This window comes from Pelobates fuscus, chromosome 1 (assembly GCF_036172605.1).
Source record: "Pelobates fuscus isolate aPelFus1 chromosome 1, aPelFus1.pri, whole genome shotgun sequence".
In the NCBI taxonomy this organism is placed as follows: Eukaryota; Metazoa; Chordata; class Amphibia; order Anura; family Pelobatidae; genus Pelobates; species Pelobates fuscus.
Genome location: NC_086317.1, coordinates 394,604,362 through 394,612,933, shown reverse-complemented (window position 1 = coordinate 394,612,933; position 8,572 = coordinate 394,604,362). Strand labels below are relative to the sequence as shown.

The 8,572-nt window shown below is 41.6% G+C and overlaps 1 protein-coding gene across 2 annotated transcripts in view; it reads right to left on the bottom strand.

The window, feature by feature from the left end:
• The window catches only part of LRP1 (LDL receptor related protein 1), a 312,569-nt gene that overhangs the window by 190,692 nt on the left and 113,305 nt on the right, over window positions 1-8,572 (bottom strand). The gene's annotated exons all lie outside the window — the stretch shown is intronic.

Below are 8,572 nucleotides of genomic sequence, written 5' to 3'. Positions count from 1 at the left end.
TTTCAAGGGGTCATAGAGGCAGCATGATAGCACTTTTGTTTAACCACCTAGGAGACTGCAATCAGGGCCTAGATATGTTATCACAGCATGTAAACCACAGAGACCACAGGGCTAGCCAGAATCTAGACTACTAAATAATGTGACATATAAGCTACTACTAAATAATAAATAAGCTACTACTAAATAATACTACTAAATAATGTGACCTATAACCGTATCCATGCATGTTTAGTTAATACTCTACATGTAATAGACGCTACATCGAGAATAACAGTGTTGAACGCAAACTAAAAATTAAATTGTGCACGTACTAACATACCCCTTGTTATACATGTTTATGACAAAGCTTGGGGAGTGCCGTTGGGGTACCCCATGCGCGTTGTTCCTGCAATTGCACTGCAAAAATAAAGAATATAAAAAAAAAAAAAAAAATTGCTGAGCTTGCAAAATTGGGCATTGGCTACCAAAGGTCAACCCACTGAGAAGAGCTAACAAAGCTAATTATGTCCAGTGTGAGTGAACCTTTGTGGTACGTTTATTCGAGGCAGCGGTTACTTTATTTGGTGGTAAATACTTCTAGGACAAGAAGTTCACATTGCAACACAAAACTCGTGACCCTATAAGAATGAAAGCACAAATTCTCACTCACATGACAGTAAGGATGTGGCAGTAAATTCTGATGAACAGAATGTTTAACTTCCTCTGGTTAGCCACAAATTATCTGCGATGTTTGTTTACAACTAATTGACCTACCCTAGTCCCAGGACTATCAAATAAAGATATGTATTCTGCCTAACCATGCACACAAACCTTTTCCCCACATACTATGTTACACAGCCATTTGCTGTTGTCTGCTTATATATAACACACATACAAAACTACTCTTAAATTTTCACCTACACTTAAAACATACCTGCAAAAAATAAAAATCTTGATTATTCTTAAAGGGACACTATAGTCACAAGAACAACTACAGCTTTATCTAGTGGTTCTTTTGTCTATAGCCTGTCCCTGCAGGCTTCTTAATGTGATCACTGCCTTTGCAGAAAAAAGGCAGTGTTTACATTACTATATCACTCAGACGGCCAATAGAGGTGCTTCCTGGGTCAGTCACTGACGCTTGGCATGGAGACGCTAAACGATCCCCATAGAAATGCATTGATTCAAAGCATTTTTATGAGGAGATGCTGCTTGGCGCAGCGCTGCGTTTTTACTGCGCATATGCAATAGTTCCCGAATACTTTCGTTTGATGATCGCAGCCAAGGAGGCGGAGCGAATGTGTCACAAGTGTTCCTTCAACCAAAATAGATTAACAGAATAACATGCCGTTCTAGTCTAGAAGATCATGTAAAAAATTATTTTAAAAAATAAAGTGTTTCTATACAAAATAGATCATTTTAGTCCTCTACCAAAACACATCAGACTCTGGATTAGTGCAGGGCTTTCTTTGCTCTACCAGAGTCCCATTACCTTGCAGTTTGAGACTACAGAATGTTGTGCACCACTTTTTGTGGTTTCCATGAGCACTTTTTGGGATGTGTACTACATTTCTGTGATTTCTACCTCTTTGTCACACACACACACACACACACACACACACACACACACACACAAGCACATATATCTTTTTAGAATATCCACACTTCTATCGCAGCCCACTTACCACAAAAATAAATCCTCATCCCCCAGAAGCTCCAGGTTTACATCACAAATCCCAAAACACATGCACACCATGGAAACAGGACAGGATTACTCACATGCTCACAGGTTAAGAAGGCGGGAGGAACTCTCCATGTTCTGTACTAATTCTAAATGTGTTAATGCCACACAATAAAATGATGAATCTTTAGAACCTATAACGATTTCAACAACCAATATGACCATGCTTTCTCCAAATTCAATGTTAATGTCTATGATACCACCAGCTTTAATTTACTGAATATTAACATTGCACCCCCATGCCTGAAATATCTGGTGAACTGTATGCAAGAGATTTTATATGAAAAAAGGCATTGTAGCAATTTTAAAAGAATGGGGCAAACTGTCATTATATGCATCTGAACCAATACATTTGTAAAAATGTTCTGAAAAATGTGAGTGATAAAACAGGGAAACTCTGTTGCACCAATACATATAGGAGTCCAAAAAAAAATTAAAAGATGAATAAATAAAAAAAATAAAAGCTAAAATAGATAATTCCATAAAGAAAAAGAAACAAAATAATTGTATCTGTCTGCAACCCTTTGATATATCCGTCCCCATAGAGTCTCCCAACATTTTTTTTTTCTGTAAGATACTTTAACATGATTACCCCACCTGCTTGCTCATGTATAGGATCTTAACTCCTTGCCATGAATAACACAAATGCATGCAGTAAGGGAGATGCTGTATACCCACAATGCAGAAGAACTTGGAACACCATCTCTAGCTCAATGGGACATCATTAAAGAGCAGAAACGCACTATGTTCTCAGAGTACACAAAGTACCCATTGTGGGAAATGAGGCAGCTGAGTGCTTCTTGCACTTGTACTGTGTCAAATCAATTTAACAGGAGAGCCCTGATGAATCCTGATGAGCGTGCATGGCCAAGAATAATTTGCAATTCTTTGATATGGTTTCCTCTATGCTCACTGCACCATAAAAAAGGAAAGGCATGATCTTGTGCAGGAAGAGCAGTTGGCAATGACCCATAGCAATTAAAAAGGGAATAACTGGTTGTCTCAAGGGGTGCGTAAAATTCAGAGCATGTATCCAGCTCGGAGGGTTTAGACATGCCTGCGGTAAGGATGATAAACTCAGAGGATCCATACAAATAATGCTTTGTGCACTCTGTGTTTATTGGGAGAAAAAAAAAAATCAATGCATAACAAGCAATGTTCTTTAGATAAATATCTAGAATGAACTAGTATTTTAGGAGCTCAGCAGGTAAGAACACTCAAGCTGCGGGTGTTATCCTAGATCAACCCTGTCATGTGTGTCGATGGATCGTCTAGAGCAGGCTTCCACAAACTCCGGCCCACCAGATGTTGCTGAACTACAACTCCCATGATTCTCATCCTATCTATTTCATTCATAGAATCATGGGAGTTGTAGTTCAGCAACATCTGGAGTGCCGGATTTTGGGGAAGCCTGGTCTAGAGCAAGCATGTCAAACTCGCGGCCCACAATGAATATTTCTGCGGTCCAGCGAGCCGCGAGTTTGTCATGCTTACTAAATCAGAGTAGACACCTGCTCGCCCCAAATTGCAGGTGCCTACTCTGCCAAAATTACCCGGCCAGAGAGGTCAGCGAGGGAGCTCAGTCTTTTTCGGCTCCTCCCTGCTCGCGCGTGCATGCGTGTGATCTGTAGTGATGCCGGGTGCCGAAATATGACATCATTCCAGCCCGGAATTACTAAACTGCGCGCATGAGGGAGCAGGGAGACTGTGCTCCCAAAAGAAGATCAGGGAGAGGCCCCACACCAGCTCCCAATAAATAAAAGGAAATGAGTGTGTCAGTCAGTCAGTGTGTGTGTGTGTGTGTGTGTGTGTGGGTCAGTCAGTCAGTCAGTCAGTCAGTCAGTCAGTGAGTGAGTGAGTGAGTGAGTGAGTGAGTGAGTGAGTGTGTGTGTGTGTGTGTGTGTGGGTCAGTCAGTGAGTGAGTGAGTGTGTGTGTGTGTGTGTGTGTGGGTCAGTCAGTGAGTGAGTGAGTGAGTGAGTGTGTGTGTGTGTGTGTGTGTGTGTGTGGGGGTCAGTGAGTGTGTGTGTGTGTGTGTGTGGGTCAGTCAGTGAGTGTGTGGGTGTGTGTGTGTGTGTGTGTGTGGGTCAGTCAGTGAGTGAGTGTGTGGATCAGTGTTGCGATGGCAGCGGAGGACCTGGAGGTGCACGGAGGCACGCAACGCCACGTCACATTATGATCCCCCATCACAGGTTTTCAAGGAGTAGGGGAGGATCCGTTTGGCACAGGATGCCGACGGCGCCATTGGGGGTATACCAGAGGCTGGACTCTGGAGTCGCATATTGGCAGCGGCATGTGGAGTCTGTTAGAAGGGTCAGCGCTAAGGTGCCACAAGAAGTTAGTCGTGTATATGGTACAGGCAGCACACCTAAGAGAAAGGGGGGGTTTCTCTCTAGTCCCCTATAAATAAGTAAGAACAAAATAAAGAAAAAAGGAAAGGGTGCGCCTTGAAAAATAATAACACAAGAGGGTGATCCACAGTAGTAGGGAAAATTCTTGTAGAACAGCAGATCGGATGAATCGTCACGGTCTACAAGAATTCATCCTATCTGCTGTTCTACAAGAATTCCCCCTACTACTGTGGATCACACTACATTGGACTAGTGTTAAAGTTATTTATTACTTTATTCTATAACCCACTTGTATTATTTTTCAAGGCGCACCCTTTCCTTTTTTCTTTATGGAGTCCGCTTGTTGGCTAATTTTTCTTTTCTTTTAACCCCTTAAGGACCAAACTTCTGGAATAAATGGAATCCTGACATGTCACATATGTCATGTGTCCTTAAGAGGTTAAACGAGGGCTGGTAGAGGGGTTTAGTAGAGGGGGGTGCTGGAATTTAGTATAGAGGGGGTGCTGGGATTTAGTACAAGGGGGACGGACTGTGAATTAGTACAGAGGAGGGGGGGGGCTGAGATTTAGTACAGTGGTGGGATGCGTTTTTTGTTTTGTTTTGTTTTGATACTGTACTTTTCAAACCAAACCTACACTTCAATGAAAACGTAAGGTTTTGGTTTTTTTTGCCCGTAAGGTGTGGCCCGTGCTAGACTTTGAGTTTGACACACTTGGTCTAGACTCTAGAGGGTAGAAGAGGGAAGCTATAAGATAAAAAGATTTCTAACTGGGCGCACAATTTGCTAAACTTTAAAGTTTGGCTTTGAGTACACCACTTCCAATATGCCTGTACAACCACATCCAGTAAAGGTTACTGAACTAAGATTACCAAAATACTTAAATCTCAACACATTGTTGCATTGAACTGGTTATTTGACATGTAACCAAACATGCTTTGCTAGCAGCTGCTGGAGCAGATTAATTGATCCTGCAGAGAGCAAGAGAATCATTAGAGAAACCATTATAATCACTCTTTCATGGATCTAAACTGCAGGCAACATGGCCACTAGTTTCAAACGTTGGATGAATGGCACTTCAAGAACAGGAAGTGTGATCACTAGCGATGTCCCGAACGGTTCGCCGGCGAATAGTTCCCGGAAAACATAGCTTGTTCGCGTTCGCCACGGACGGCGAACATATGCGATGTTCGGTCCGCCCCCTATTCGTCATCATTGAGTAAACGTTGACCCTGTACCTCACAGTCAGCAGACACATTCCAGCCAACCTCCTAGACAGCATACAATTTGTGTTTATTATACATTATCCTCCCATAGCCAGTAACCTGTGTTTATTATACATTATCCCCCCATAGCCAGTACACTGTGTTTATTATACATTATCCCCCCATAGCCAGTAACCTGTGTTTATTATACATTATCCTCCCATAGCCAGTAACCTGTGTTTATTATACATTATCCCCCCATAGCCAGTAACCTGTGTTTATTATACATTATCCCCCCATAGCCAGTAACCTGTGTTTATTATACATTATCCTCCCATAGCCAGTAACCTGTGTTTATTATACATTATCCTCCCATAGCCAGTAACCTGTGTTTATTATACATTATCCTCCCATAGCCAGTAACCCGTGTTTATTATACATTATCCTCCCATAGCCAGTAACCCGTGTTTATTATACATTATCCTCCCATAGCCAGTAACCTGTGTTTATTATACATTATCCCCCCATAGCCAGTAACCTGTGTTTATTATACATTATCCCCCCATAGCCAGTAACCTGTGTTTATTATACATTATCCTCCCATAGCCAGTAACCTTTGTTTATTATACATTATCCCCCATAGTCATTTATCGTTGGACCTAGGCAGCATGATGTCTTAGGCCTACCCAGAGAGTGAGTGAGTGAGTGAGTGAACATAGTAATATATGTAAATCGGGTTCATGCAAAGAGGGTGAAAAGGTATTAAAGAAAAACACACTTATTGCATCAAATTTACAAAGCCAAACTTTTAAAAGCTTTCTCGGGATGAGGAATATATCGGTTGTAGACAGAGGATTTCCATCTGCCCAATCTTTTAATAATATGCACTGGAGTGTCAGTGTTGAAGGAGACCGAAGCTGCCCCTATTCTAAATGAAAGACCTGAGACATGGATCCAACCCAATCTTAGAAGTAGTGTTCTGATGTAGAAGATGAATTTAGCCGTAGTCCGAGGGATTCAGTGAGAGTAGTGGTGAAATGTGTGTGGCATGACTGAGTGTGGGTAAGTAAGAGTCAAGTATTTTAACTGGGCACTCGTTCTAGGTGGGATAAAGTGGTATAGTGGATGGATGAGTAGTTTGGTTTGTTTTAGAGGTTTGTAGAGAAAGTATATAGTGATCATGATTTTTAGCGATATCCAATATTTTTAAGGTGGTCTCAAACAAACATAAAATGCTATATAAAATTTGTGGGAATATCGAATAGTCGTGTAAATCAGAGAGGGCTCAGAATATCGAACCATCGATCGGTAACCTGGATGAAGTAGGGGGTCTATCTGTTTTATTAAATATGCAGTAATATGCTTTTAATGGGATAGGATGTTAGGAAAGGTGGTTGTGGCTGTATTTACCTTATCCTGGGACCGACCTGGCTCCTAAGCTTGAGCCGCGCGTGGCTGGATCACTCCTGCCTCCACACGAGCCACATGCGGCTTGATCTCTTCTTCTGACTTAGCCGCATGCACTGACTGCAGTGATCGGTCACATGGCCCGCCTGGCACTAGGAGCACGGCTCGAGTCACAAGCTCGCTCTTAAAGGGGCAGTGGGAGCCAAAAGTTGATTCAGTTGATCCCATTGGCCCACGTCATTCCAGCACCCCCACACACAAACAGTTGGGGGCGTAGGCATGACGTGGGCCAATCACTGGTGTAACAGTAGTGTACATTAAAAAAAAACTAGAAATTTGACTGTAATATAATAGCAGTCAGTTTCCTTCACACGTGTGCGTTTCAGGGCCTGCCAGGGCACAGTGTCACACCAGTGCAACTCATATCTGGTGTAACAGTAGTGTACATTTTAAAAAAAAATACAGGGGCTTGTTGTTACCTTTCGGGGACCCTTGGTGTTGTACGTGGCTGGGTGGAGGAAGAGACCTTCAATGACATCAGTGAGGACAAGGAACGGTACATGGCTAGCTTGGTATCCAACCTTGTGCAAATGGGGAGTTTGCGGTTGTGCAAATGGACTGTTTGCGGTTGTTTGCGGTGCGTTAAACGGGGAGTTTGGTCTGTCACTGTGAAGCGGGTGTAACCCTTACACTACCTGATCGATACAACATCATACCTGATGTTTTAAAGCACGTTATTCCAAACAATCTAGGAATGTTAGGTGATTTATGCCCTTTATGGATTAAAACCAGACTCTGCATCAACTATGTAATTTTCCATGGGAGTTTTGCCATGGATCCCCCTCTGGCATGCCACAGTCCAGGTGTTGGTCCCCTTGAAACAACGTTTCCATCACTATTGTGGCCAGAAAGAGTCCCTGTGGGTTTTAAAATTTGCCTGCCTATTGAAGTCTATGGCGGTTCGTCGTTCGCGAACATTTGCGGAAGTTCGCGTTTGCCGTTTGCGAACGGAAAATTTTATGTTCGCGACATCACTAGTGATCACATGAAAATGCTTAATGAGTTTCACTGTACATTTTCACCATCTTCACAAACCATCTCCTCCACATTAGCGTGCCTGTAAGTAACTGCCTACCGTACATTGCTTACTGCCAAATCTGGCCATGTAGGTACCTTCTTAAGAAACTAAAAATATTTGTTTAATATTTAGAGACAAATGTGTAGCCAAAATTAAAGAAAATTATTTAACTGAAGTGTTCTGTTTTTAAGAGCAGTATGTTATACTCCAGGACATACCTAAAAATAAAAAATAAAAAAAGTGTGGGGGGCAGAGACTCATTTCCTGTTACACGTGTTAATAAATGTTTCAATGGAAGCTCCAGGCACCATAACCACTTCAATAAGATGTGGTTACGGTGCCTTAAGTGTCCATTAACCATGCTCCTGCAACATTTCACAAATACACCAAACATTATAAATACACATACTGACATTGTATTTCTTTATTCTCCATTCTATTACAAAGAAATAAAAACAATATAGCTACCAGCAGGCTATAAAAATGAATTAATTGGAGATTAAGAAGGCATATCGGTCTGTCTGGATTAAAACCCTCCTAAAGTATTGTAGAGCTTATCTAACAGATTCACTTCTCTACATCTTCATAAAATCCTGACAATTATTAATACAATTCTTTACAAGCTTCCATATGCCAACTTACTTTCATTTGCATTCAAACCACCCAGACCTAATGCCAAAGAAGAAGCAGAACAACCTGCTCTAATGAATACGAGGAGCTGTCCAAAACCACAAAAACCACAGATAAAACAAGACAATGTGAAGAATTCACAAGATTCACACTCTTGAAAAAAAAATAAAAAAAACACATTAAAA